This window comes from Anser anser (assembly GCF_964211835.1).
Source record: "Anser anser genome assembly, chromosome: 5".
Lineage (NCBI taxonomy): Eukaryota > Metazoa > Chordata > Aves > Anseriformes > Anatidae > Anser > Anser anser.
The window spans coordinates 9,284,918-9,311,924 of NC_139725.1; the positions used below are offsets into that span (position 1 = coordinate 9,284,918).

General features: G+C 36.4%; 1 protein-coding gene across 19 annotated transcripts in view; it reads left to right on the plus strand.

Annotated features, from left to right (window-relative positions):
- Positions 1–27,007, plus strand: part of LOC310900658 (uncharacterized protein) — a 255,378-nt gene that overhangs the window by 91,121 nt on the left and 137,250 nt on the right. For 4 of the 19 annotated variants that reach the window (XR_014585296.1, XR_014585303.1, XR_014585304.1 and 1 more), the window contains one exon: positions 4,954–5,061. The exons of 14 other annotated variants lie outside the window; for them this stretch is intronic. The gene's annotated coding sequence lies outside the window, so the exon portion shown is untranslated. Of the gene's footprint in view, positions 1–4,953; positions 5,062–13,401; positions 13,423–27,007 lie in introns of those variants that run through there. One more of the 19 variants, XR_014585308.1, reaches the window with a different exon arrangement.

Below are 27,007 nucleotides of genomic sequence, written 5' to 3' on the forward strand. Positions count from 1 at the left end.
TCATTTTTTGCCAACTGTTTTTACAAAGTATGTGGGAAAACTATGCTACTTTGTTTTCTCTGTTAGCTTTGACTTTAAATTAAATCTGATTGACCTTGTTAAGTCAGGCTGTATGAGATAACATTCCTTAGCTGTCCCAAATGCATTTCAGCTAATAATAATAATGGCAGTTAGGAAGCAAATTATATATTTGAGAAGGTAAGACAAATGATTATTTAAATTATTTTTTTTAAAGGAGTTATCTACATAAATAGCTACAATCTGTCAAAAGGGATTGAGGAGGCCTTCTGGCAAAGCTTGAAGTCCATAATTCCAGAAAACCTTTGAGGCGAACAGTCATTAAATGTAACGGACACATCTGTATATATGGACTGTATGTGTACACAGAGTTAGTAAACCCCTACGTTTATGTCTGCAATTGTATTCAGAGTGCTTTCATATACTCATTTTACTTCGAGCTCTGTTTATTCTTAAAGCTTCTTGACCAGGCCTCTGAGGATACATCACAGAGGACAGAAGCCTAACACTCAGGGTGAAATCAAGTGCTAATCAGAAGTTGTTTGCATTACAAATTCAGTAAATATTCTATTTTGTGTTTATTTTATGTGAACAGTCCCATTCCTTTTTGCTATTTATTCCTACCTTCCTCACACCTCCAGAAAATACTGCAAGCAGACAACAGCATGAAAAATTTATCAATAGGTGTAGCCTCTATTTTCTTTTTTCTTTTTTTTTTTTTTTTTATTATGGAACTGTAACATAGTTAGAGTTGATGTTAAATTATGTCTGTCTATGTTGAATCAAGCCTTCTTAATGGAAGGGGAATTTTCAGCCCTTTGCTCTACCCCATCTGTATCTCCATTATTATTATTATTTGGTCTGATTGTGCCTTTCAGGGAAAAATTCAGAAACTGATCGCTTCAAGGAAGGTTTTTTGTCTGTGGTAAGATAGATAAACATACATGCATCCACTCTGGCTATTTATATACATCTTAGCTCTGAAGGAATGCAATGAAAATGAGCAATAAGTAGCGCAAAAAGTCTTTAGTCACAGAGAGCAGTAATAGGCAGTTAATTTTATTTGATTCCTTTTCACTATAGTTTCTTTCTCACTCATCTTCCCTCCTGTCTGAAAAGCAGTGCACCCCAGTAACGGTATCAGAATTTTTCATCTATGCACTATGCAGTTAAACTTCTGAGAAGGCTGGGCCTTCTGTTTATAATGTGCTAAGATATGGTCCTACTGCAGCTCAAACAGAAGTCACCTGTGTGGGTCACAGTAACACCAGTATTATTGCCATGTATTAAATAAATAGCAAGCAAGTGCAAACACCCTGTTCATGGACTTGTTTGAGAATATTAGAGAAGAAAAAATTTAGGAGCAAGCATCCTACAGTGATCTTTACCTACAGCTCTCCTCATGTGATATACAGCTTTCTTGGTTTCTAATAACAAGGTATGACATCTAGGGAATGATTAAGATACTTTAGCAGGGAGCACTACACTGTCATAAGAAATTGGCAGTTAAGCAAGGGAGGTTTCTTGTGAGTACAGAGCTAAGAATGCTAAGAATGAGTAAGACTAAAGAATAATATTTAATTAACTTATTCTTTGTCTTACAATATGAGCAAGTTTGGATATTTTCTTTTTTTTTTTCTCTTTGAAGTTAAATATACGTATTTCAGCAAATATACTGCTTACAGACTGTGTGATACATCTATGTAATTTCTGGTGGGAGTTAGGCTGCTATAGAGCACCTACAGCACATGGCATTATTAGTACAAAATCCTAGCATTAGCATTGCAGCAGTACCACCAGTGCTAGATGCTGTACAAAACTTAAGTGATTCAGATTCCCACTCTCAACAATTATCTTAAAACAAGATAAAATAAGCAAGTGGGACAAGCAATAGCTGGGAGCTAGTAGGAATTTAAAAAACAAGATAACAAGGTTATGTCTAATATTATACCGGAAGAAAACACAGATTAAAAGCAAAGGCTGATCAGAGTTCCTTTAGGGGTGTTTTCCTGCCTCTGCTTGTCACTCTAAAGATATCGAGCCTCAGTATATAAGTATGTTCTTGCCAGCCCTGTCTTTCTAGCTAATTCCACTGGCCTTCCCTCAGGGAGTTTAATGTTGGCATTTTTACCCTGTAGCTAATTCAAGACAAACAAACAAACAATAAATAAATAAATCTGTTTTGCTCTGCTTTTCTAGACAGAATTTAGGACTGACAAAGACCAAGATTGCTTTAGTATGTTGCCTCTGCAGGAGATCCCATAGTACACAATACATCTGGTTGAGAAAAGTATTTTTCTAATGGTAGGATTCTAGTGTTTTGTGATCTTTCCCAAAGATATAACAGAACAGAAGAGCGAGAAACATGAGTATTCAGAAATGTGTTAAGAACATCTCCAACATGAGCAGATTTTGTTGAGTGTTGTGGTTTAACCTGGCAGGCAGCTTAGCACCACACAGCCTCCTGGCCACCTCTCCCAGCTTTTATTGCTGAGCGTGATGCCAGATGGTATGAGACATCCTTTGGTCAGCGTGGGTCAGCTGTCCTGTCTGTGTCCCCTCCCAGCTCCTTGTGCACCCGCAGCCTCTGCGCTGAAGTCCTTGACTCTGATGTTTTAGTTGTTGCAGAGCAGTGCTTACAAAGTTTGTTATCAGCGTTATTTTTCTCCTGAATTCAAAACACGTCACGTACCACCCTATGAAGAACATTAACTCTATCCCAGCAAAAAACAGAACATTGAGCTTCGGCTTTTTTGAGGAATACTCAGTGACTCAGTGAAAGGAGTGTCTGTTTATTTGTACTACCTGTAATACCTCGTCTTCATTAAGCCTTAAGTGGTGATATTCAAAAGTGCATTTTCAAACACAAATAAGAGGCCAATTATGGCAATTTCTGTGAACTTTTGAGGTCCTACAGTCATATTGCTTCAGTACTTTTGTAATTCAGGAAAACGTATGCCCTAGGGTGCCACAGCAACCAGCAGGAGTGTATCAATGCTTTTTATCCTGTGATATGCAGAGACGCTAGATGTCTCTGCCCAAGAGTCTCTGGAAATTATAGTGAAAAGAAATGCCTTCACTGAAAGCTCTTGTTTTCAAGACCTAAAATATCCAGCAATATATGTTAAATACAACAAATACAAATAAATGAAGGCTATTAGGGCTGTCTGACTGTTGTGCAACCAGCCACCATGACTTTTTGCTGTGAAAGATATAGAGAAATATATCCCAGAGGGAGAAAAGAATCATTAAGTGCAATAGAGTAAGCATAAAACAAGGGAGATCTCAACTGAATTGCATAAGCTGTTTTACAGTAACTGGGACACCATCAGGACATGAAAACTCCACTGGAATGAATGGCAATTTCATGGTAATTCATGCAAACATTACTCTCATCTTCTGGCAAGGTTATCTAAGGATAAAAGTTATAAAAAGCAGGTATTCAAATTAACTGCTTACTTTAATTGACTGAAGGTCTGTACAGTATCTCCCTTGCTTATCTCTTTGCATTCATATATTTAAAAAGTATAAAAATGCAGTCTTTTTTTACATTTAATAGATAAATTAAGAAATGAAGTATTACATTACACAGTAAAAATTAAAGGATTACTGACATGTGAGACTGAATAATTCATTATGCAATAATATACATTAAGCAATTAGCAGATGTTAATGAATTCTATTGAAATAAAAGAGCATTTATATTATTACATTGTGATTCTGAAATCCATAGGTATTTTGGAAAGAGATGGATAGCTATTAGATCACTCAGTCTGCCTGGTGCCACTAAAATTTGTTTGTATAACTAATTTATTTTACGAATCTGCACAGTAGGATGTGAACATTGTCAAAATCACTTCACAGGTTGCACGCCACCATAGATTTGCAATGAAACTGACATTGAAAGACTGTTTACAATAGAAAATATAGGGAAAACACCCAATAATTCAAACTCTTAGTATGTTCCTTGGTACGTTCCTCAAACACATATTTCAAGGAAAGTTTTTTTTAAAAAAAAAAACAAAAACATGTTCAGGTTTCTCTGCGTGTTGGTCTTTGCTGTATCCCAGAGTAGCTTTAATCCACAATTTCTACCTCCTCTTTTGCTTCAGAAAATATTTGTTTGGTGATACAGTCAGTCCCACTGACTATTCTGCTAAAAAAACGTCTCTTGATTTTACAAGGTGATAGAGTGTGGGGGTCTAGATATCTATATACAAAAAGATAAACACTACTATTGCAAACATGGCTCTTACCAAGTTACACAATAATCTTACAAATGAGTAACAATTGTTTATGAAAAATTCATAGCCAGCAAAGACTGCTGCTAGGATGGACTAAATAAATATTGCTATCATGTTTAGATGGTTCTTAACAGTTTCTCCTTTTCACTCTTGCTGTCACCATCTTCTTAAGAGAAGTGAGAAAGTAGTCTGATATTTTTCAGTCTATATTAACTGCCTATCTTAGAATTATTTTATAATCATGAAAATGCTTCTTAAGAATATTGAGTTCATTAGATTAAAACTCTGTATTATTATTCTCAAGTTATTTCAAGAGATGTAATGAACCTGTGGTAGGTGTATATGGTGTTATTTTACTTTCGTGCTACAATTTCTATGACACTCTCTTGAAGGTGAAGCATTAAAGCACCTTTCTTCTGACAGGGAGGTTCAAATGTTTTGCTACGAAAATGAAGAAAATGAAGGCACTTTACCTCTTTTTCCTTCTCCTCCTGCTGCTCCTCTTTCTGCTCCTCCTCTTGTAACTCATTCCTGTAGTTTTTGTCTTTCTGTTGGTAAATAATAACAGATCACTAGCATTTTTACTTCTGTCATATAAGCCTGAAGGTCATTGGCAGAGAGCTGTTGCTCTAAACTGCACAAAATAGCAGTAACAGAGCCAATACCCCTAATATTTGTGGTGTTCCTTTAGGATTCTGGTGTCAGCTGAGAAGTATGTTCTCTCAGGATGGAAAATGCATCTCTGTCAAATTTGGCATCATCTTTTTTGATCTAGGAAGAAAACAAGAACCATCCTAAAGTGAGTACCTGTATTTCCTGATTCATGTTCCCAAGTAATTACTTGGTGCCACAAGTATTCTGACTTAAATTGCAACATCACTTTCAGGAGGAAAAACAATTTGCTTTAGAACAGACAGGGAGTACATATAGGAACTGGCCCATCTTTTAACTCAAATAGTATTAATTATTTGACCAAAACCACTATGCTCTAGACAATCAATGCTAAGCTCTGGCAGTACATGCGTTCAGTGAGACTCTTGGATATCTGTTCAGACAGGACTTTATCCTCCCTTCACTTCATGCAAAACTATTGATCTCCTATTCTAATCCTGAAAAGGGCCTGAGGACAAATTAAAGGACACCATGAGACTTCCCTGGCAGTCAGGATTTCCTTCTAAACACCTGTCCTCATTCCACATGGATATGATGAAAGGCTAGAGAGTGTTAGCTGTCATTTCCTTAAGGATTACCGTACCTGAAAAGAATGAATCCTCAAAAACCTTCCCATAGCAGTATAAAGATCCCTTTGAAGTTTTCTGTTCAGCATAATGAAAGGCATAAGGCAGGGTATAAATATGTGGCAGTTAGTACACAGCACTGAAGATATCTGAAAGGACCAGTAGAACTTTACACTCCCTCTCTACATCTGGCTTAGGATGGCAGGAATGACTGCTGTTGCCATTTTACTCGGATCTCACCCTGTTTAATTTTCACTCAGACTGTCTGGGCTAGTCTAATGTCTTGAGAATAGCAAAGACAAGTAGTTAATTAGAGCATGTCTTTCTTCAGGGAAAAAAGGAAAAACAGGAGTGGTTAATGAGACCTGTTCCTTGATCCTTTAACAGTAGCAAAGTTACATTACAGTGATTAAGACTGAAAAACAAGGAGCGTGAAAAGATGCTTAGGAGCAGTGAAAACAGGATTTTCAAATATCAAGCAGGTTATGTCTGGTGCTATATTAAAGGAGGCCATCTGTAGGAATGGCAAGGTTTGCTGTGCATTATGGACTATTCATAGTAATTTTGCAGGAGTATGGAAAGGATGAAAACTTCAGGTGATGAGAGTGAACAGAGATGCCCGCTTACATCAAGCACTGTATCATACAGAAGAACTAAAATGGCAAATATCTAGACTTCAGTTGTGCAACAGGAAGGAGAAAATAAGACAGTAAAAATACCTTTTTTCTTTTCCTAATGCTTTTTAAAAATTATTTCTTACCTTTTTTTTCCTTTCTTCTTTCTTTCTCTGCAGGCATATTGGGCGGTTTTTAATAGCTCAAGACAGTTTGTATGTTGCTCTGACATTAATCTTTATGTATGTAGCAAGGATTTTAGCAGAATTCTTCTCTATATATAGCTATACACATAGATGCAAAATAGGCACGTGCAGGAAACAATCATCTCCATTTTAGTAGCAATTTTAACAGCTCTGGGCTGAAGGAGAGTACTTTCAGAAGGATTACACTACTCTGAATGCATGTACACACATATATACACAGAAAATCAGGAAATGTTTTAAAAATCATTCATTGCTTCATGATACAGCTCTTTTCCTTCTTTTTTAATGTACTTAACGTTCGGTTTCTTCAACCAAATGTCTTGATAAAGCTGAGGTACAGGGATGCACTGTTAATACAAACAGTATCCTTCATTCATCCAAAATTGCATTTTGCCTCATGAACATAGAGGAAAAAAAAAAAAATGCTGGATCTATGCTTTTGTGAGTTACAATGCTTTACTTCTGAAGTTCTCTTTCTCTAGGAAAGCTTTTTCTATCCGTCTCTGTCTCTCTCTAGAACCTGATGGAATATGTCAACTACCCAAGCTCTCTACTGTAGTTACATAAAACATGTATTGTTCATTACTTTCTCTGAGCAGGGAAGTTACTTCATCTCTCTTTCCGAATCCTTTATTTTCAGTCAACACATAGCACTGGACAACCAGATGGTCTTCATTTCTCTGTGGCATAGCTCAGCTTCTGAGTTGCTTGGAAAACCTCTCCCTTCTTTCTTCTTGCATATATTATATTAGTCTGATATTATAATCTCCATTTCCTACTAGTTTCCATCCTGAGCTTCATGGCAAACTAGCCTGACAGTGCCATTTTCTTCAATATTGTGTGTGCATGTTGCTGATCTTACTCCCTATCCTTTAAAGTGTTTTGCAAGACACACTCTTGGATCTTTGATTCTTTGATAAAATCACTACTGCCACTACTTTTTTCTAAATTTGAGACAGTCCTCTCATAACATTTGTGATGCTTTTGAAGGCATCACTAATGTAATGTCAAATGAAAATGAGAGTCCAGGTTAGCTGAAATGAGCCAGTAGCTGACTACTTAGAGTACTTCTGTTGGTAATGAGGTACCTTGGTTCTGGTTTCTGTTCTGTCAGCTTTGCAGGTGGCGTGATTACAGGCTACAGTGTGAACATCTGTCTGTCATAGTAAATGTCATGAAAACAGAGAACTTTTGCAACAGAAGAGCCTGAAAAGAGATATAGGTGGGCTTTATTTTTTTTTTTTTCCTAAACAGTTAAGGAACTGCAGTGTGATGTGTTAATTGCCTTAAATCCTCACTCTGACTCAGAGCGGTAATGCACTATTTATTTTTACTCAATCAGGAAAAATGCCACAAGAATCAGCATTGTTATACAAGTTTTTTTCATTTTTTGACTACAAAGTGTTGTGAAAAAGTATATAGCTAATCTGTTAAATCCCCTCTAGGTACGTGCTTTCTGTGAGGCATAACTGGTACTCAAGCAGGCAGATTCTGAATCTGACCTAACACTTACTTTGGTCAATGGAAAGACTGACAAAATCTTTTTCATCACAGGATAATGAGGGCAAAATAATGCACTTTGGAATCACGGTCAAGAATCCTGTGCTGGCTGTTCTCTTCCATTTTCAGCTCCATTAGCAGTATGCATTACACCATTTTATTATTTCTCAGTTGTTCTTTGTAATGGCTTGATTTTCAGAAGTTCCACAAGGAATCAAAATTAGATTTTAAAATCTGACATTGAATAATGTGGATATTGAGTGAATAGCTGTGAGCTTGCAGAGCTACTACTCTGGAATGAATGGTGATTTTCTTTGGCAAAGTTTAGAGACAGAAGTAACTTTTTACAGACATTGTCTTGCTTGCATACTTTGACCATGACAACCATGACAGTTACAGCAGTAGAGCATTGCGATTGAAATCGGATTTTTCATCTTAGTTTTACACTGCATACTTGACATGATGCAGAAGTACCTATCTCTCCGATATCATCTTCAGATGGACAGAGGTACTTCCACAAAAGCATATGCTTATGCCAGAAGGATGGAGAAGTTCATTGGTTGGTAAATCTGGCTGCAGGAGAGGCCATGCACCCAGCAGAGTGCACATACTCCCCCAGAGGGTGAGAATGTCACTGCAGTTTGTAATAGTCTAAAATGCCTTTCATGCAGTTTGCAATTGCTAGCAAACCAGGTTGCTCAAAGTCCCATCCAACCTGGCCATAAACATTATGGTGTTATTTGTGATATTGGTGTTGTACTAATTGTGCTATGGGGATAGCTACTGTCAGCAGAGGAGAATGTCAGAGAACAAGCACAATAGCCCAGTGTATTCCTTGAGTTCATGAGCAGGTGTTACAGAAGGTGTTAACATCAATAATTGGCAGTGACTCCAAAGGACCCTTAACCCCTAAAGGTCAGCTGGATGGAGAAGAAACTGCATGTTTCAACTGCTTCACAAGGTGATCCTCCCATTCAGGAACAGTTTTGTCTGATGCCAGTGTCAGCACATGGGTATAGAGCAGGATTATCTTGTCAGCCAGCAAAGGTTTATTGTGTTTTGTTGTCATGGCTCAGATGCATGGAATTCAGAACTAAGCTTACTTTCTCTAGGTTGGAGTTAAGACACATTGCAGTGTGTTCTTTTTCCCAAGCCAGTGCTGGAATACTTTTCATCGCTGTATTGATTTTACATGTAAATAGGTAACATTGATTCCTACATCTGACATTTAATGTTTGTTCCTGAGAGCAGAGCTGATAAAAATTATATAAATTAATATTTTAAATTATATGGGTGTAGAAACTGGCTCTGAAATGCATTTATCGCTATTGCAGTGGTTTTAAATAATATGCCTCTTTCTGTCAGCTCCTCAGTGGTTCCTGAGGTGAGTGAATAAGTGCAGGTAGGGTCAGAAATCTCACGTAAAGTGCAAGTCGAAGTCAGTTCCTCAGCAGGAATCTGGTCAACTAATTCGTTTAAAGCTCTGACAAAAGAGCACTGAGTTTAGAGAGCTATTTCAAACTTTGGTTTCCTTAGTTATGTTTTTCAAAAGGAAACTGTTTTGTATTTTATTGAATCCGATAACTTTTCAAATGTTTCAAGCTGCAGGTTGCTATGTATTATTTCCTGCTCTATCTTTAAGAGTTCTGCTGTAATAAGTGGCTTCTAGAAAAGTAGCAAAGAGTTTGTTGAAATTGTTCATACTTGAGATGTTTTCAGGGAAGTTTCAGAAGCCAGTGCAGGTTTTTTGTTTTGTTTTGTTTTCTGCTTTAAAGAAAGTGTTACTGAATGGGCTCTGAAAATTTTCAGAAGTGCCCACAAGTTTTAGCTACTTGAACTTTTGCAGTATAGTTCAATACATGATGTTCTATTAGAAGGATTCCACAGTAGGGAATGGTGTAGAGGACCACTGGCAGTGGATGTTACTTGCTCTTTTTCATAAAACCTTCTGAATTGTATCATTGCAGCGATGCAAAACTCTTTCTTGTGCTAGATCTGATATGATTTCAAATGAAAAGAAAGGGAAAATGTGACATCTCTTAACAGTTATCAATGTGTGATGGTTTTTATATTATTTATGGGCTGAAAGGGAGTCAGAATCATGAGTCAAAATTGACTGAAAATATCTGCGCTGATTTTAGAGATGAATTACATTTTCACAGTCCATCTTTCACAGTTCAGGAATCATGTGACAATTTATGTGATGTGGAATTGATTAGACAATAGAAGAGTACATGATTCGGCTCCTGTGCCAGTGATGTATCAAAACATTGAGCGTCCATGAAAAAGCTAGGAAGTATAAATCATTTTGTATTCCTCTGAGAAGAGATAGTGATCTGGATATTTGCCAGCCACACCTGGAAGGCATGTTTTACATACTTGCCAAAGGATTTAGCAGTATTATTAGTTAATTTCCAAATAATTGAAGGTTTTTTTAGACATGGCACATAATATTCAGCCCAAAATGTACTCACAAATGTTGCTATCAGAGATAAATGTTACTTTCAAGAGAACACAGCTTTCTGAGTTCTATAATGATACAAGATCATTTCTTATAAAATCATGCCTCAATTACAGGACAGATATACAATGAAGTCTCCTGTATAAAAGAATGTAGTTATTTTTTATTTAATTTTTTAGTTTTCAGTTGAGCATCTCGAGATTGACCTTGTGATCATGTGAGACTAAAGAAAATGTTAATTTATTTGTCAGTTGATCAATTATGTTAAGCCATGGAACTTTAAAAATATTTTAAACAGACCTCTTTTCTTATACATATTGTATGCTTGTATATTTTTCGGAATGGTATTCCTGTTTCTGTAGCAGTTGTAGTCTGAAGGATAAAAATGAGAACATTTTTCAAAACTTATTAGTTTTTTGTTGTTGTTTGGTAGAAATGATTATATGCAAGGGAAGTCTTACAGACCTACAGTCATTCCAAATGGAAAGGATTATGAAAGTGCTAACTCCCAAGCTTCTATTTACATATTGGCCAATATAACTTCACTACCGTATGCAGATTCTAACCAAAATCCCCAGTGACGAGGCCCATAGGGATAGTAACTATCTCTACTAAATGAGAACCAGTAGCAGAGTTTGCAATTAACCTTAGCTTCTTCACAGATAATGAAGTTTCATACATTTTTTATTGGGAATTATTAATCCAAATATTACCGTCTATTGGGAATACAAGGAATCATTTCTGCTATTAATTTTCATTTTCTTCTAATTTAAATTGTTGTCATCCCATGGAACAGCACAATTTCATGCAATTTTGATGATGAATGACAAACCAGCAGTAACACTCAGGAAGAGCTGCTTGAAATCAATTCTGGCCTGAACACTCCTTGGGATATTTAATAATGTATATATATAGAGAAATTGTGATCCTCTAGCAAATCATTTATAAATGGAAAAAGAAGGCTGGCCTGATCATAAATATTAGCAGCAACCAACCTTTTCAACACATTGCATTTTGTTCTGCAGACATATCGTATTCAGCTTGGATAGAAGAGAATAAGAACTCTGTTTTCCATTAGGAATTTGTCTCTTTTCCTTGCTTTAATGTCAAAATGGAAAGTTACTTGGGGAGGGCTAAGTATCTGAGAATTCTTGATAGGAAAAAAAGATCAAATAAGACTGAGACAGAGATGGTGGATTGTGTCCAACTTCCTGTTGAAGTCATCATTTCATATAAGATGTCCTAGGAAAAGGAGATTAGCCTGAGATTCATGTAAAAGCCAGTGATGATAACTCCACGTTAATACATTTGTGTTTTCCTTAGCACATGTTGCTGGGGTGGTCTTTTTAGCTTTCTGGAACATATCCAATCTTATTTAAAAATAAAATAAGCAGTTTAACAAGTGTATATAAAAGCACAAAATAGAAGAAAGAAGTCAGAGAATGAAAAAAAAAAGTTTTGTTTGGGGTTTGGAAATTTTGGCATGTGTCTTTCCAAAATGCTTATAATCTGGCTACGGGGAAAATACATATACATTAGACAATAATGTCAAAAAAATGATGAAAATTCCAGTATTTGATCTGTTTCTTAGTAACCCAATCTGTTAGAAACAAGGCCAGCTCTGGGATATAAGGACACGCATGCAGTTAACTAATTATGAAAGCCATTATACAGGTTTCCCAAGTATATTTCATTGCTGTATGGACACTGTGTTAACAATATATTTTATGATGACAACAATTTCAGTTTATGAAAAGAAATATGTTTGACAGCATTGCCAGCAAGTGTTTAGAGAGTGTTTATGACAATATTTGTGTTGAATCAGTTTAATTGATAATGAAAAGCTTCTCCGAAGTGTGTAGGAAGTGCAATTCTTGTGCAGCACACCAGGTGTTCTCAGCCATTAGGCATTTCAAAGTAAATGGGTTGGCTTGGTGAGTATGTTTGCTGATAGGACAGAGTGGGAGCAAGTAATGCAATTCTACTGACTTTAATTTTCTTTGTATATTTTAGATAAGCAGACTCCAAAGAAATAACTCTTATTAACTGCAAAAATTATTTTCTTGCTATGTTTATGGAAAATACCATGCTACCTAAATCATTCCATTCTCAAGGTATTTCCTTCAACATTTTTTTATTCTCCAATTATATATGCAAAAGTGTAGTTACAAAAGCGAACATCATCAGCTTTGTAATCATGAAACTTAGTCGAGTGAATGATGTCCATTTGTGCCCTAGACCTGGACCTGTCGAATTATACATCACCTTTATAAATTAATTTTATAATCAACAAGGCCAGGCTTATTTGTTGCAGTGCTAGCTGAAGTCAGTGAGGCTATGTATATTCATAAATACATCACAGTACTTACATGTCTTGACATTCTGTAGTAGTGGGAGGATTTAGGTTCTGAGAAAAGCAAGGCTTTTACTGAATTTGGAGCTCAGTAGAAGCAGTGAGCAGGGGCTGCTGGAAGATGCTTTTGATCAGCTGCTTTATCTCTGTGATAGGCAGTGATTCCCCACCAAGACCTTTGTTTGACTCTGCACTTGAATCATGCCTATATGTAGCATGCTAAAATTAGGCAAAAATTTTGGCTGAACTCTGACCAGGTCCTCAAGTATGCTATGGCTCCTGTTCTTGAATTCCCAGTTAGGTATTAACTGGAGGTTTCTCTGTTTAAATACAAGGCATGTTAAAGAATATGTGGTTTTAGCTGTTCACGTCAACTTGTACTCCAGGACCTTCAGTCAGACTTTATTACTGAGTGCATAAGCATCCACATTGCAAGTCAGTACCATGACACTACAGGCTTGCACAAGTCAATGGATAGCCTTCAGATAGCAATTATTTCATTTGACCTAGATACCACAGATCTGGGTCAAGTTTTAATTAGTGTGAATTAGTCACTGATTCTACAAACAGCTTGCATTATGCTTGTATTCAGCCTTATGTGTGCTAGTAATCCCTCTGAAACCAATTGGTGTTATTCAGAGGTCTCAAGAGCGTAACGATTTGTATGATGAAAGTCTTAATGGTGCAAGCAGTTTGTACTTATTAGTCCTATCTATGTCCTTTTTTCCCTCCAAAAGGCAGACCTCAGAGAAAGAAATTCTGAATGAGGCCACTGGATCAAAGTGGAGGTAATAGCAGATTTCACCTTACGTTTTGATGCAAGATTCAAGTAATTGAAGATGGTCTATCATAGAAGTGATATGCTACCAGGCTGCACCTTTCCCCTAGGCAGCTAGCAAGGTATTAGGGCACCTATCTCTTACTGAAAGCAACTATGAAGGCATGGTGCCAGATCTTCAAACAACTGCCAGAAAAAAAGCTTTCTTTTGACTCCCTTTCATTCATCTACTTTATGTCATGCAGGTAGAAGTCTGATGTATTGTACAGTGCTTTAAAGAAAGGGATAGAACATAATTAAAATATATAAAAATAGGGTGATATCAGTAGGAAAAGAAAAATTTTACATGATCAAATATGTCAAGAACTAAAATTTGTTGACTAAAATAGGTGGAATATTTAGTTCAGAAAAGTAAAAACTAAAAATTATGAAAGACAGGACATATAAACTCTAGAATTATGGACAGTGTATTTTATTGAAGTAAGATTTAATAAATCATATAAGATATCAAAGCAGCAGCTGATGGTGGCTGTAAATAAAACTAGATAAGTTAATTTTTTGAAAGAGTAAAATTATGTAAGAGAATTAAAAATAATTTTAAAAGACTGATGATGTATGCCATTCATTAGCCTTTCTACTTCTCTTGCATATTTATTCTAATCATTTAGATTAACAGTTCATTTTTTGGGGGTGGAGGGGTGGGGATTGTGATGGAAGAGGTGTGCAAGAAATTAGAGCTCTTTCTTCCTTGCAGAATCGTTTCATAGTCCTGATTAGCGACTTTTAACCAGCCATTTTAGATGCAAGGACCATCAGAAAGAGTTGAAAATGTTGTCCATAACACAGTCTTGATACAGTACACTAACTGAAAATTTAGGTATCATGAGTGATACCCTGGAGATGATTGTTGGCACCTTATTGCCTTCTGTGACCTTGCGACTCAGCCTTCCTGTTCCAAGAGAGCAAGATGAGCAAGGCCGCAAGTGCCCTGTGTTCCCCTGCCCATGTCAGTATGGGATCACACACATGCCTACCTCACAGCAAAGAAAATGAAGGAGAAAAATGGGGAAATGTTGCGAAGTGTAGATAATATTCATGTAACGTAACTTGACTGCACACTGTCAATCTGTTTTTACTGCAAATCACCAATAATACTTTGATGATATTTGCTCCAAAGTAACACAGCAGTTTTTCCTTTCTTCATCCAACTGAAGCTATTTACTCTGTGCTCGGAATGTCTTTTTTTTACTACTTGTCTAGTGAAATATATGACAGAGATAAATACAGTTCTGCGTGCTGCGTGTTTCAACTCATGAATAATAAGGGTGATCATAAAGAAAACTTCCAAAATTGCCAATGTGATTATATAAAGCAGCAGTGGGATAGAGTCATATTTTTTGTATTTATTTCTGCTGTTACTACAATTCACTGTCAGCAGTGAACAAACACCTCAAACACTGAAAATGTGCACTTCACTTTACAAGATTGAATGCCAATTGTTTCAGCTGGCATAAAGCCCAGAACCGCCTCCTTATGTTTTGAAATGATTGTAAAGTGCAGGGAATGCTAGGATATATGGATAGAAATATACATCTTTGCTCTTTTTCATTCAAATGACTAAATACCAATTTACAGAGCAGTAAGCGTCTAGCCTGCACATCAAAATTTATTTATTTGGTTAATATTGTCAGTAAGACATTATGTAATTATGTATCATAGTTTAAAAATAAAAATAAAAATGTACTGAGTAGTAGAACACAACTTTCAGATTCAGCATTTTGGTACTTGTAACATATGATGGCAAACAGGAGATTTCAGGTTTGGAAAGCACAAGGTGTTTCCAGCTCCAGAAAGCACAGGATGAAAATGTATGATGATGATGATGATGTTGATGATAGGTGGATGGAAGAAAGAAAGGGAACAGAGTAGGGGAAGAAGTTAACAATGAAATGCTACTCTTCTGTACAGTAAACAGCTGTAGTAACAAAACAGCTTCTTTAAAAAAGCCAAGGGACTTGAGTGTTGTTTCTGTGCATGCACAGTGGATGCACACAGAGAACGTGTACACTGCATCTATTGGATTTGTACGCACGGGCTAATGCTCACCTGCGCGAGTCATATATGCATGCATGAAGATGCCATTCAATGCATCCTGAGTGTGTCTCCTGCATCTGACCGCAGACATTCAGCACTGGATATGGCACACCTTTTGGCCCATGGGCAAAAAGCCTGGCTCCCAGGCCTTCTGGAGAAGGGAATTCTCATGCTTATTGGCATCAACAGAAAGGTGGCATCAAAAGATTAATTTGAAGAGGGATGCTCATTTTGCTCTTTTTCTAGTGAATTCACCTTGTATTTAGAGGAAGAGAGAAAGTGTGAGAGTTTGAAAGAAAATTTGACTAATAGATGATGACAGCTGGCTTGAATAGAGATGGAAATCACTGAAGAGCACATATTCATACCACAGGCTATGCTGTACTATAACCTACAAAGTACATTCAGCACAAAACTTCTCTTTGGATCAGGAGTTGATGATAGACTGGAAAAGAGAGCAGTCTCTTGCTGGCATGGTGGCACAGCCAAGAAGATTAATTTAGTTGTTAAAAAGTGAATGCATTGAAAATGGTCAAAGGGCATGTATCAAAATGAGAGAGTAAGATGGAGCAAAGGTCAAGATGAAAAATGGTGGTCTGGATTTCATCTTTAGTGATATGAATGGATTAGGGATTTTATGTAGAAAGAAATAATTAGGTTTGACGTGTATATTTAATACTGTAGACAACTGAGGTGAAGTTGACACTCTCATTACAATCTCAGACACTGGAGTGGTGCCAACACCAGCAGTTTTTACCTAGTCATTGTTGCAGATTCAAACTATAGAAACACTTTCCTGAGCTTATATTTAAACAAACTGAAATAAATTTTTATCAGTGCAATAAGCCTCTGCTTAAGAAAATGTTTTAACGGTGGAATCTGAAAATCTAAGGCCACCTTAGTAAGTTACCACAATTCATTCTAAATACACAAGTGGGAGAAGGAAAATACGATTCAAATCTGTGCCACTTTCCCATGAGGTATTCTCTTTTCTGCCTGTGTTACCGTGAGTAATCATAGTGCTTATTAGTGTATGTCTCATAAAGAACTAAAACATACTTCATAAGTAGATTAAAATATGCAGGAATTGAAATTTGAAGGGTCCAGATTTTTCAAAGACATTATTGATAGATTGGACAGCCTCTCATAGTAATGCTGTGAATTAATGATCATTACCTGTTAGCATTAGGTGGGACTTTTTTGCTGTTTTATAGTTTTCATGAAACAAACCAGACAGGCAGAATGACAATTAGTATGTGCATTTGCTCTGACAGAACATGTGCTTTACCACGCTGTTACAAAAATACGATTTCAGAGAGAGCATGACTTACATTAAAAGTATATTTGTTTTTGTTGGAAAATAAACATGCTTTATTCATGTCCCAGCCTTTTATGTGTAACCATTTCCTACCCTTCCTTCCTATGCTTGATCTTTTAGATTCATTCATGATTTGCACTTGCTCTTTTATTTGATATAGTCTTAGGACCTGGAACTGCTTCGTTTATGTATGTTAATGAAGAAGAGCTGTTAAAGAGGAATTATGGCTTTGAATGACTCATCTGGAGTCCAGTTGTAAATTGTTACCCCCTTAACTGTGTGGCTGTCAAGATACTTCTACATTTGAGTAGATGAATTTACTCCTCAACAGCTAAGCTCCTTTAAGCAGTTTGTGGGTTAGAGTATTTGGAAATGAGGAGCTATGGGAGATCTGAAATCTGGCAAGCAAAGTGCGAGTGAGGCCTTCTTCTTGTGCTTGACTGAAGAAGAAAGAGCCACGCTTCAGACCCTAAGGTGTTTTCTGGTAACATGATTAAAGTGACATAAATGGGGAGAGCTGAAATTATGCACAGAGTTTAGAAAAGTATTGCTATTTTACCCTGCTTCCCATTTCATATATGTAGCAAAATTATTTTTCTGGATATTATAGATAAATTGTTAAAATTCATCCTAGGGATCTTCTTCAAATGAATTAATCTTTGCAAATGAATGTATGACTGTTTTCTTCCTCCTAAGGTTGTTTGTTTAACCTCTATGACATCTTATTTTACTCAGTCATTTCTGATGAAAGATCTTCCTGTAAGGTTTTCAGATGGCTAATTACTGTGGACAATGTTAAATGCATTTCACTTGTTTTCTGTAATGATTTGGAAGAACTCTAGCATGTCAGTCAGGAAGAGTTCTTATCATAAATCCACTGTAGCTGTTACTAAGCAAATCCCATATTTTCAGCATACTTGGTTGCTGGATCACAGAGAACTGATTGGCATTGTTTCCTCTGTTTTTGATATTTTTTTTATAATGGCCTGATACTGTATTCTCAGCAAGTATTGATTGGAATAACTCAGAGAGAGTATTAATTGGAATAACTAACAGAGCTACGCCAGTTAGCTCTGACAGAATTATGGCCCTTGTGTTTTACTATTTTTTGGACCTTAGGTATCTGAAATACAGATCCAGAATGTAATCAGTAGTGCATTTTCTTGATTTTTTTCATTTTATTTTTATTTATTTATTTATTGTGAAATTTGGGCCACACTGACAAAGTTCTCTACATTCTGAAAACTCACCGCAAACCTTGCTTAAGACTCAGGTAAATCCTGATCTCTTGAGCTACAGAGTCAAATGTAATTGGATACAATTCTGGCATCAATACTTTTTACTCACATTGATTGAATGGACACAGTATGTTTTTCACTTTTACTAACATTATCAGTTTGTTACTGGCACTCACATTGTACAGTAATTAACTTCTTAAGTTCTAATATTTTTGGATGTTCTCTTGGCGCAAAAGGAGCTGTAGGGGGTCAGAGCAGGAAATGGATGACAAGATTGGACTTCCATGTGTGCAGGTATATATACCTTCAGGAGTCCTTTAGATAGGAAATGAGTAATGAGAAAACAAGGTGATGTTACAAGTAAGTTAACATCTTGCTATATACTGCTAGAAGGCAGACTGTCTCAGGTGTGAACTTACCTCTAGTCATCCTTGGTTACTCATTTGTAATCCCATAAGGAAAGGGACTGGGAGCTTAAATTGCCAGGCAATGAAGATGATATGAGGTACTTTGTAATGCAAGACTCTTGAATTGTAGATTGTCAGCCAAGGTGCAAAAGGTGATGTGTGTTTGAGACCTCAAAGAGTAGGCAGACACTCAGGGGTTTATCACACCACTGGCAGTTGTTATTGTGGCTGTTACTGCAGACAGGGCATTGGAAATACAAGAAGCTGTATGCATGAAACAAGGGTAGAGCCCGAGTGGTAACTCTGAGAGTACTCTAACGAAGGCATGCTGTGTGACTTGGAAATCCTGAGAAACTACTTCTGATCCCTTAACAGAGGACAGTGGAGGGGGAAAAAAGAGCAGTAACAACAAAAGCAAAACCCAAACCCATTATGTACTTTCATGACCATCACCCATACTTAACTTAGAACCTGAGAATTGATGGATAAACTGGTCAGGTATAAATGGAACAGCACAGAACTGTGCCACTCTTCAGCTGAGACTGTTGCTTGTTTTGTAAGTTGGAATTGACCTTATCTGATTACAGAACTTTGTGTAATCAAGGGAAAACTTTGGCTTCTAGAGGGATATGAAGTGTTATTCTAGGAATCAAAGAGAATTACTCATTGGAAGTGCAAAGACATTAGTTTTGTTAGACATTAAGGCCCAATATTTTAGTGAATGTTTAGAAAGACATTGGATCAATAGGCATGTCTGCAACTTGAAGAAAATTGTATTTATTATGGTAGCTCTATATTGTCTTGTTGGCACAGAGTTTGACCTATTCCTTGTGCCCAGTTTCTATTGCTTACTTTTTGGCTGACACTCTGACTTTAGGCTGAAGTGAGTGTTTCAACTGTCTCTCCAGGCAGTAACATGTTGGCACTGTGCAGGAGAGGACTGAAGGGGAAAGAGACTGCTTTACGCTCCAACTCTATTCCTGTAGACAATGTGGATACAGCCACACTTAAGTTTCTGAAGAGGAGAAAAGCTTAAGCACAGTGCCCAGTGAGGTGTCGTTGTAGTCTCTAATAATGTGTTTAGGAACTGGTTGGAAGTGGCTTGTAACAGGCCTGAGCTTTAAGGAAGAATTGAAGCCTCTTAAATATGTGTAATGTGAAGGATTGTCACATTTCAGTAAGTTCAGTATATATGCTTCTTAAAAATACTCTTCCTATGTTTGTATCTATTAAATCTTTTCTTTTAATAAAATGATAATTTGCAGATATTGCCCACCTTCCTGTGCCTTAAAAATCGGCAAAATTTTCATGGAGTCGATCAACAAAGTAACTATTTATTCAGCTCACAAGACATTAATCACAGAGAGCAAACCTTTCAGCAGGTGTATAATAGGAGGATAAACTAACACAGATTCAGTTATGATATTGATATTTGTCAGGTGATAAGATTTAAAAAAAGAGATGGAAAAAATTAAATACATTTTTCATTGAAACAGCTCTTTGTCCTACTTCACATATGGTCTTGCATCTCTTTTTAAATTACACAATTCTATTAAGTAAACAAAATTATTCTATCAACATGGGTCATATATCACATTTATTGAGAGAAAAGACATGGTGATTTCCTCCAATGTGTATTTCTAGGCACACAAAAAATTGAATTTAGCAGAAGACCTGCCCAAAGCTAAATAAAACCAAGTAACTTTGTCTCTAATGGAACAGTTATTAAGCATTGTGGATAAATCTTTGTATATTCAGGAACCTGTCTCTGAGCAGGAGCAGGCAGTCTTCAAATCCTTGTGTTATGTGTGCTGTTCCTCTAGGCCAGATTTAGAGAGACATATATATTTTATTAAGTTACCTGGGAGAGTTGGTAAGACGTGCAAGTTTTTGGTCACACACCTTCCTTCAGGTCTACAGAGACTGTGCCAAAGCTATTTTTTACCTGTTCAGGTGGTGGTATTTTTGTTTTGTTTTTGAACTCTAGCAAATGATCTAACTGCCTTTTCCTATATATGCTTTTCTTGTATTTTTAGACCTTGCTTTTCTTGTATTTTTAGACTATAGTTTTCCACTTCACTGTTACAATACACTGGGATAAAGGGAACACATCTAGAAATGTTGACAATACAGACGTGCAGCTGGGCATGCTTGAACTATGATAGGTAGACAAAGAAACAACTGAAGAGTCATGAAGGAGATAGATTCTGATAATGATTTTGGTCACTTTATATTTTTTTTCAGCAATATAAATCAAAATGAACATTATATAAGAATATAAATAGGGCCAATTAAAGTTGGAGAGAGAATTAAGAAGAGCATAGATTCACTCAGTTCTTTATATCAGGAATTGAATATCAGGAGCACTAAGACACTGGGATAAAGCAATAAACATTATTAACAATTGTAATTTCATCCCCAAGGTCCACAAACCCATGTGGCTCTCATATTTGCTAGTGAATTTGTGCTGCTGGACCCTAAGTTGTTGGACTGCTGCACCAACTATTTTACACTTGTTGATTTTCTTTCTGCAAGCATGTCATCTGTCAGTGCTAAGGACAGCTGTTGCCGAAAAAAAATAAAGTTGCCAAGTCAAAACAAGGTTCTGTTGCAGAATGGGTACAGACACTAGTACTCTAGTTGTTCTTGGGATTTTAGCCTATTGTGTTTGACTGGGCCTCGGGAAGGGAAGGGAAGGAGAAGAACCAGTGAAGGAAGGGGAGATATGTCGAAGACTGAGCCAGTCCTTCCTTCAGTCAAGAGCTAGATTACTGTGATATAGCAGGTATTGTGCAGGTGCACAGAGAGTGGTGTGGTTCATGCACCGGCATAGAAAGGTTAATGAACATCCAGTTCTATAGACAAGGTCAATATTGAGTTGCACAAATTTGGCAAATGAAGAGTAAAGAAATAATTGAAATAAAAGTTAAAACATACTTGAACTGAGAATTAGTTCATAATTAATATGGAGCTTTAAAATGCCATTTTAAAAACCAGTTTTCAGAATAGACTAATATATTATTCTTAAAAAATTCAGGCTTTGGGATTTTGACTCTTTTTGACTTTTTTTTTTTTTTTAAATGATGACTTTTTGGTAGAGTATTAAGGTGATCTTGATTATGGTTTGGGAATTGAAGACCTCTTTCCAGCTTCTGTTACTATCAGGTTCCATAGTCTTCAGAGAGTTGCTTTAACTCTGTCTTTCTCTCTCTCTTTTTTTTTTTTTCTTTTTCTTTTCTTCTTGTCTTCTCAAATTGTAAATTTTTTGGACAGATGGTCTTTTTTTTTTTCTTTTTTTTTTTCTCCTCTGTTTTTATACTATGAAGAAGTGTAGAAATGTATTGCCAAGAAATCTAGCAAACTGCAGACACCTAAGAAAAGACTTACCAGGTCAGACAAAGTTCATCTTCCATAGTTAGCATCCTGTCTGTGACAGAGACTCTAAGGTAATAGTGGAACCACACAGCATTGCACAAGCATACTTCCCGTGCAGACTCACACAGGCTTCTGAGATTTGTGAGAAAGGGACTTCCAGAGCCAGAGACTATGTATGTGGTTTATTTAATAGTCCTTCTTTCTGTTGAGAGATATAAGATCCTAATGTGTCTGACACCCCAGGTCATAAAGGGCACGATGAAAGCAGACACAGAGTTTAAAGTCTCTTAATTCTTGACTCTGGCGTTGCTTGGAAGTTGGGTTCAGTGTTTAGAGTATCCTTATTTGTATGGATGTTCCTGAATATTCTGAGACCATGCCAGCAGAAGACCTGTACGCACAACTGAACAGTTGCACTGAGCATCTGCAACAGTGGGAAAAGATGTGTGTGCCAATGCTAAAGAAAAAAAGACAAAACCCAAACCACCTGGACTGCTTTTAAAAGACATGATCTGAATCTCAGCAGAAACACAACTCTTCAGCTCCCATCTGTGTACAATATATTTTTTCCAAATATACTCCGAATGACAGTTATATCTGTTGGCAATAATCACCTGTCTTTCAGGGAGAAGGCTTCGTGCAGCTACGTTGTTTGTGTACATTCTTGGATTTCATGGAATACGCTATCTAGTTGTGTCTGCCAGGGTGATAAAATAGGGGTAAAGCTGCATCTGGAACTGCTGAGCCAATACTGCTTCTCTGTCACTACATTTCTAAATGTCTGGGACTCTAAGTAGTGGAATGAAAGTCCTTAATATTTCAGAAAGTAAAATACCCGGGGCACTGAGTAACAACATTGAGAAGACCAGAAAAAAGTTGTATGTATTGAGGTAGATGTCTCAATATGTGTCTTGGTAATTTTTTGTCAAAAGTATACATGTGAATTCACTCTACATTTTAGCGGACTAATTAGATCTCTGACTGTAATGTGCAGCCATCATTACTGCTTTTCTTTAACTAGGAGGATTAAGTCTGTCTAAAGCAAATAAATTGGCTAAGATATAATGGAAGGTTATAAACACACAAAATATACCCATTTGGGAATGCAGATTTTAGTGTGGTTAACTGGTAGGATAAGGCTTATTTTTCTTAATTATAATTTTTTGCACATAAAAGTCTTGTGTTGAGAAAAGCCCTGCAGACATTTTGATACCACACATCACTAGGTCTGATCTTGATCTAACACCTGAAAATCTGAAAATGCTACTCATCTTCTAGTAACATTATTTTTAGGTATAGCTATATCGTACAAGTCAAAGGTGTGCCTAGACCTTCTGTAGATGTTGGTATTCAAGTAAATGCTCATACAACTCTTTATACTATTTGTTTTAATTATGTGAGCCTAGTTATTTTGCCCAGTGTTCCAAATGGGTTTTGCAGCCCACAATAAGCAGAAAGTTCAACAGTTATTAGTACTCACCAGCCAGTTAGTGATACCTGGATGCCACATAGCCAAAGTGTGATGCAGTGTAGGCAGACTTTTAGGAAGGAAACACCAGTTTACGCGCTTAGCAAACTATAAGAATTTAGAGCTGTGACAGCCAGCTGAAGATAATTTAATGTGCTTATCTTAATCAAATGCTCTCTGATCTTGAAATTGTGGAAGGGATTACTGCCTATAAGACACAACTTGAACTTAAGCTTTTTGAATGTACAGTGAAAACAATTTCTTCCCCTGGCATGGAACAATACCTCATTCCCTGCAATATAGCCACACAGATTCCCATGGACAAATCCTTCTTTTTTTACTTTCTTCTGTCTTACAGCCACAGACCCTAGAAAGTGTTGGACTGATTGTTTCAAAAGTAACCAAGATAAGTATATCTTAAGGAACATGATCAAGTACCAGAAAGTCAGAAATTCCAAACCTATGGAATCCTTCAATACACAAAACCAAACCAAAACAACCCTCCCCCCCCCCCCCCCCCCAAAAAAAAATAAAAAAAAATATTTGCACTGGAAGGAAAGAACTTTTGAAGCCGTAAGAACTGTGCATAAATTGTTGGCTTCCAATACGAATTCTGTCCAGACAAGGTGGTCCTTCAATAATGCTTCCTCTCCACTCCTGAAGGCCACTGTACTATGGTGTCCCCTTGCCTGGAGATGTTGATATTTTAAACTGTTGGTGGAAAATCTTGATTTTAACATGGACTTGCCACCTTTAGGTATTATTGTGTTCCTTCCCTTATCTCTTTCCTTGAATGAGTATACATTATGGTCCCCTTGAAACTACATCTTGACGTTTCCAGAGTCTGACCTTTTTGGTGTCAGAACACGTTATCTGACTTCTGCAGTGTTTCATGGGAAGAATGTAAGGTTTAAAATAATCTCTTCCATTGCACTTGAAAAAAAATCTGCATTGCATGTGATTATTATGGACTGTTTGTTTTGAGAATTCTGAGGATTAAACTTAGTGCATAAGCCCATGAATAGGATAAATCGGCCCAGCGTAAATAGCATGAAATAAAGAGATGGTTTGCTATTTTTGAACCAGGCTGTCCAGCAGAGATTACAGTTTTTATAGTGATAAACGCTGTCTTTTTGGACCACAAGGAAGAAACTGTGTTAACATGGACTGTCAGAAACTGACTCTTAGTACATTTCATTTCTGTATAGCTTTCAATTAAGCCATAATTTGTGGAGAGAGAATAACTTGTTTTCATTTATAGAAAATTTTCAGTGTCCGTGTTTCTTTACAGCATATGAACAGAATAAGCAGCTTGTCCCCAAGTTCTTAAAATACAGAGGGAAGAGCGTTTGCTCCATTTGTGTCATTCAAGTAGTGGAAAGGAGCTTAGCTATATGCATTTATCAGGCACCTCCTTGTTGTCACACCACACAGTGGCTCTAAAAACCTGCAATGCATAAAAAATGTAATTAAATGCAAAAATAGCATTGACCCTTTTGATTTCTGTTTCCTACCTCATAGTCCTGTATTCTGACATACGGGCATCACAGGAATAACTTATTAACTTTTTCTCCTTGAATCAGTGTTCCTTAAGAAAGTACTGATTTACAATAGCTAGGCTGATTTTACGTGTATATATATATATATATATATAAAAATCATTATATTTATATACATATATAAATATACATATACATAACTAAGATATTTTCAAGAAGGTGAATGAGTGCAAGGTTCTTAAATGGGGCAGTATTTTCTTTCATTATATTAGCAGTTACTAAAATAAACAACATTATGGCTTCCTGGGGGTGTCTTTCTCCTAGGATCCAATTAGGGTCACTGAGCTGGTCTAACCACTTGGTTTCAGGTGATTTAAAAATTACTTACAGTCTGATTCAATGGCTCAATATGCTCAACAACTGGGTCATAAATCCTTTTTGTATGTATGTTTCATTTTCTCATCCTAAGTTTGAGGGCACTATCTTACTGCTTCACAGTTACATTAAGATGTATTCATTATGGTTGGTAAGGTGCATCAAAGACCTGAGATGTAAAGCATGAGAGCTGCTGTTAAAATGACAAAGATGACTAATAGGAACATAAATGCCAGTACTTTTATACAAAAAGAGATCTCCTCTTTCCTTTTTTTATACCCTTTAGCTTCAGGGATTTATTTTTCTTTCCTTTCTTTCTTTCTTTCTTTCTTTTTTTTTTTTTTTTAAATTTTTACTTCTAAAGGTATAACCTTGATTCAAAAATTGTCTAGAATTCCTACCACCAAAGGCTAAGCTATAAATAAGTCTTCCCTCATTAGCTTTTTTTAACGTTTAACAGTTACAATAAGTCTGTGGAGCATATGTCAAAGTTAGATATTAAATTCCTCAGTAAAGGGGGAAAAATGTGCATGCGATTTAAAATTTGTAATGAGGAAATGAGTTCTTGAATTATACTTTGATAGAAACCTGGATATCATCATTATTTTTTAATGTTATTCGGTATTTGTAATCTACACTCTTAACCTATTAATGAAAGTGAGAAAAAAATCACTGGGGACAAATATTAAAAAATAACCTTTGCTAATTAAATTTTCAACCAAGTTTCATGAGTCTTTTACTTTCTCAGGAACACCTAAGCCACTTTAATTAAAATGTTTTACCCCACATGAAAATATGGGGTTGCATGCAACGAGTGATCCATGGACAAAACTTATTTTAAATGCGTTTGCTAGCATGCAAATACAAAAGTTTGTTGATGTACTAGAACAAAATGTTTAATAAGGAAGTAGTATTCTACCTGTAATGTAAGAGGGCATGGTCAGCTCAAGACAATGGTAGTGGGACTGTGAATCCTGTGTTATCCACTACCATCAGCAGTTTGCTAATTCTATATTTCAACTCCTTTTCTCTGCCTCCACTTTATCTGCTGCAGTGTACAATCATAGGTGCTGATCCTGAGAGCGTTCTAGTGTGTTAATTTGTATGCAGAATTAATTTTTCTGATTTAACTTACAGATCAAAAAAAAGAAAAAATATAGCATGACATAATCTAACAGTGGAGATAACTTTCACTTATCCACATTTCAAAGCAAATATAGGGTTAAATACATACAGAGGGACAGTAAACAACATCAGTTATTAACCAGTCTATTGAAATGTTATATTTTCTATTCTTTCAGAAGGAGAAGGAATGCATTTATAATACCTGGGTAGCTAGGCTGCACTTTAAGAAAATGTTTGTTCAATGAAGCATCAAAGGCCAAAAGACTAAGTGGCTAAAAAACTATTTTTTCCCCTGAAACTTTAACTGAGTTAATTCTTTATCAAGAGGTCTGATTTGTGATGGATTATAAAAATGACCATCTGATGTTTGTATATGTGTGGATGGTGTCCAATTCAAAATTTCAGGTTAGTATTTAAACCATAAATAATTCTGACACCAATTTTAGGGCTGGTCAATTACTTTATGTTGAAATACTGAACACTATTATTTAAGAAAAGTTGTTTGTTTTTAACTACTTGTTAGTAGACCTGGCATTTTAATGAAGACATTAAACCAGAAATATTTTTTGTCAAAATACGATGCTGCAGTGCCTGATGGAAATTGACATATGGGATCAGACATTTCCTAGTTGCAGCTCTCCCCTCCCTAAACATGGACAGTTAATCTGATTAAGTACCAGTAAAAACTGAGGGGAA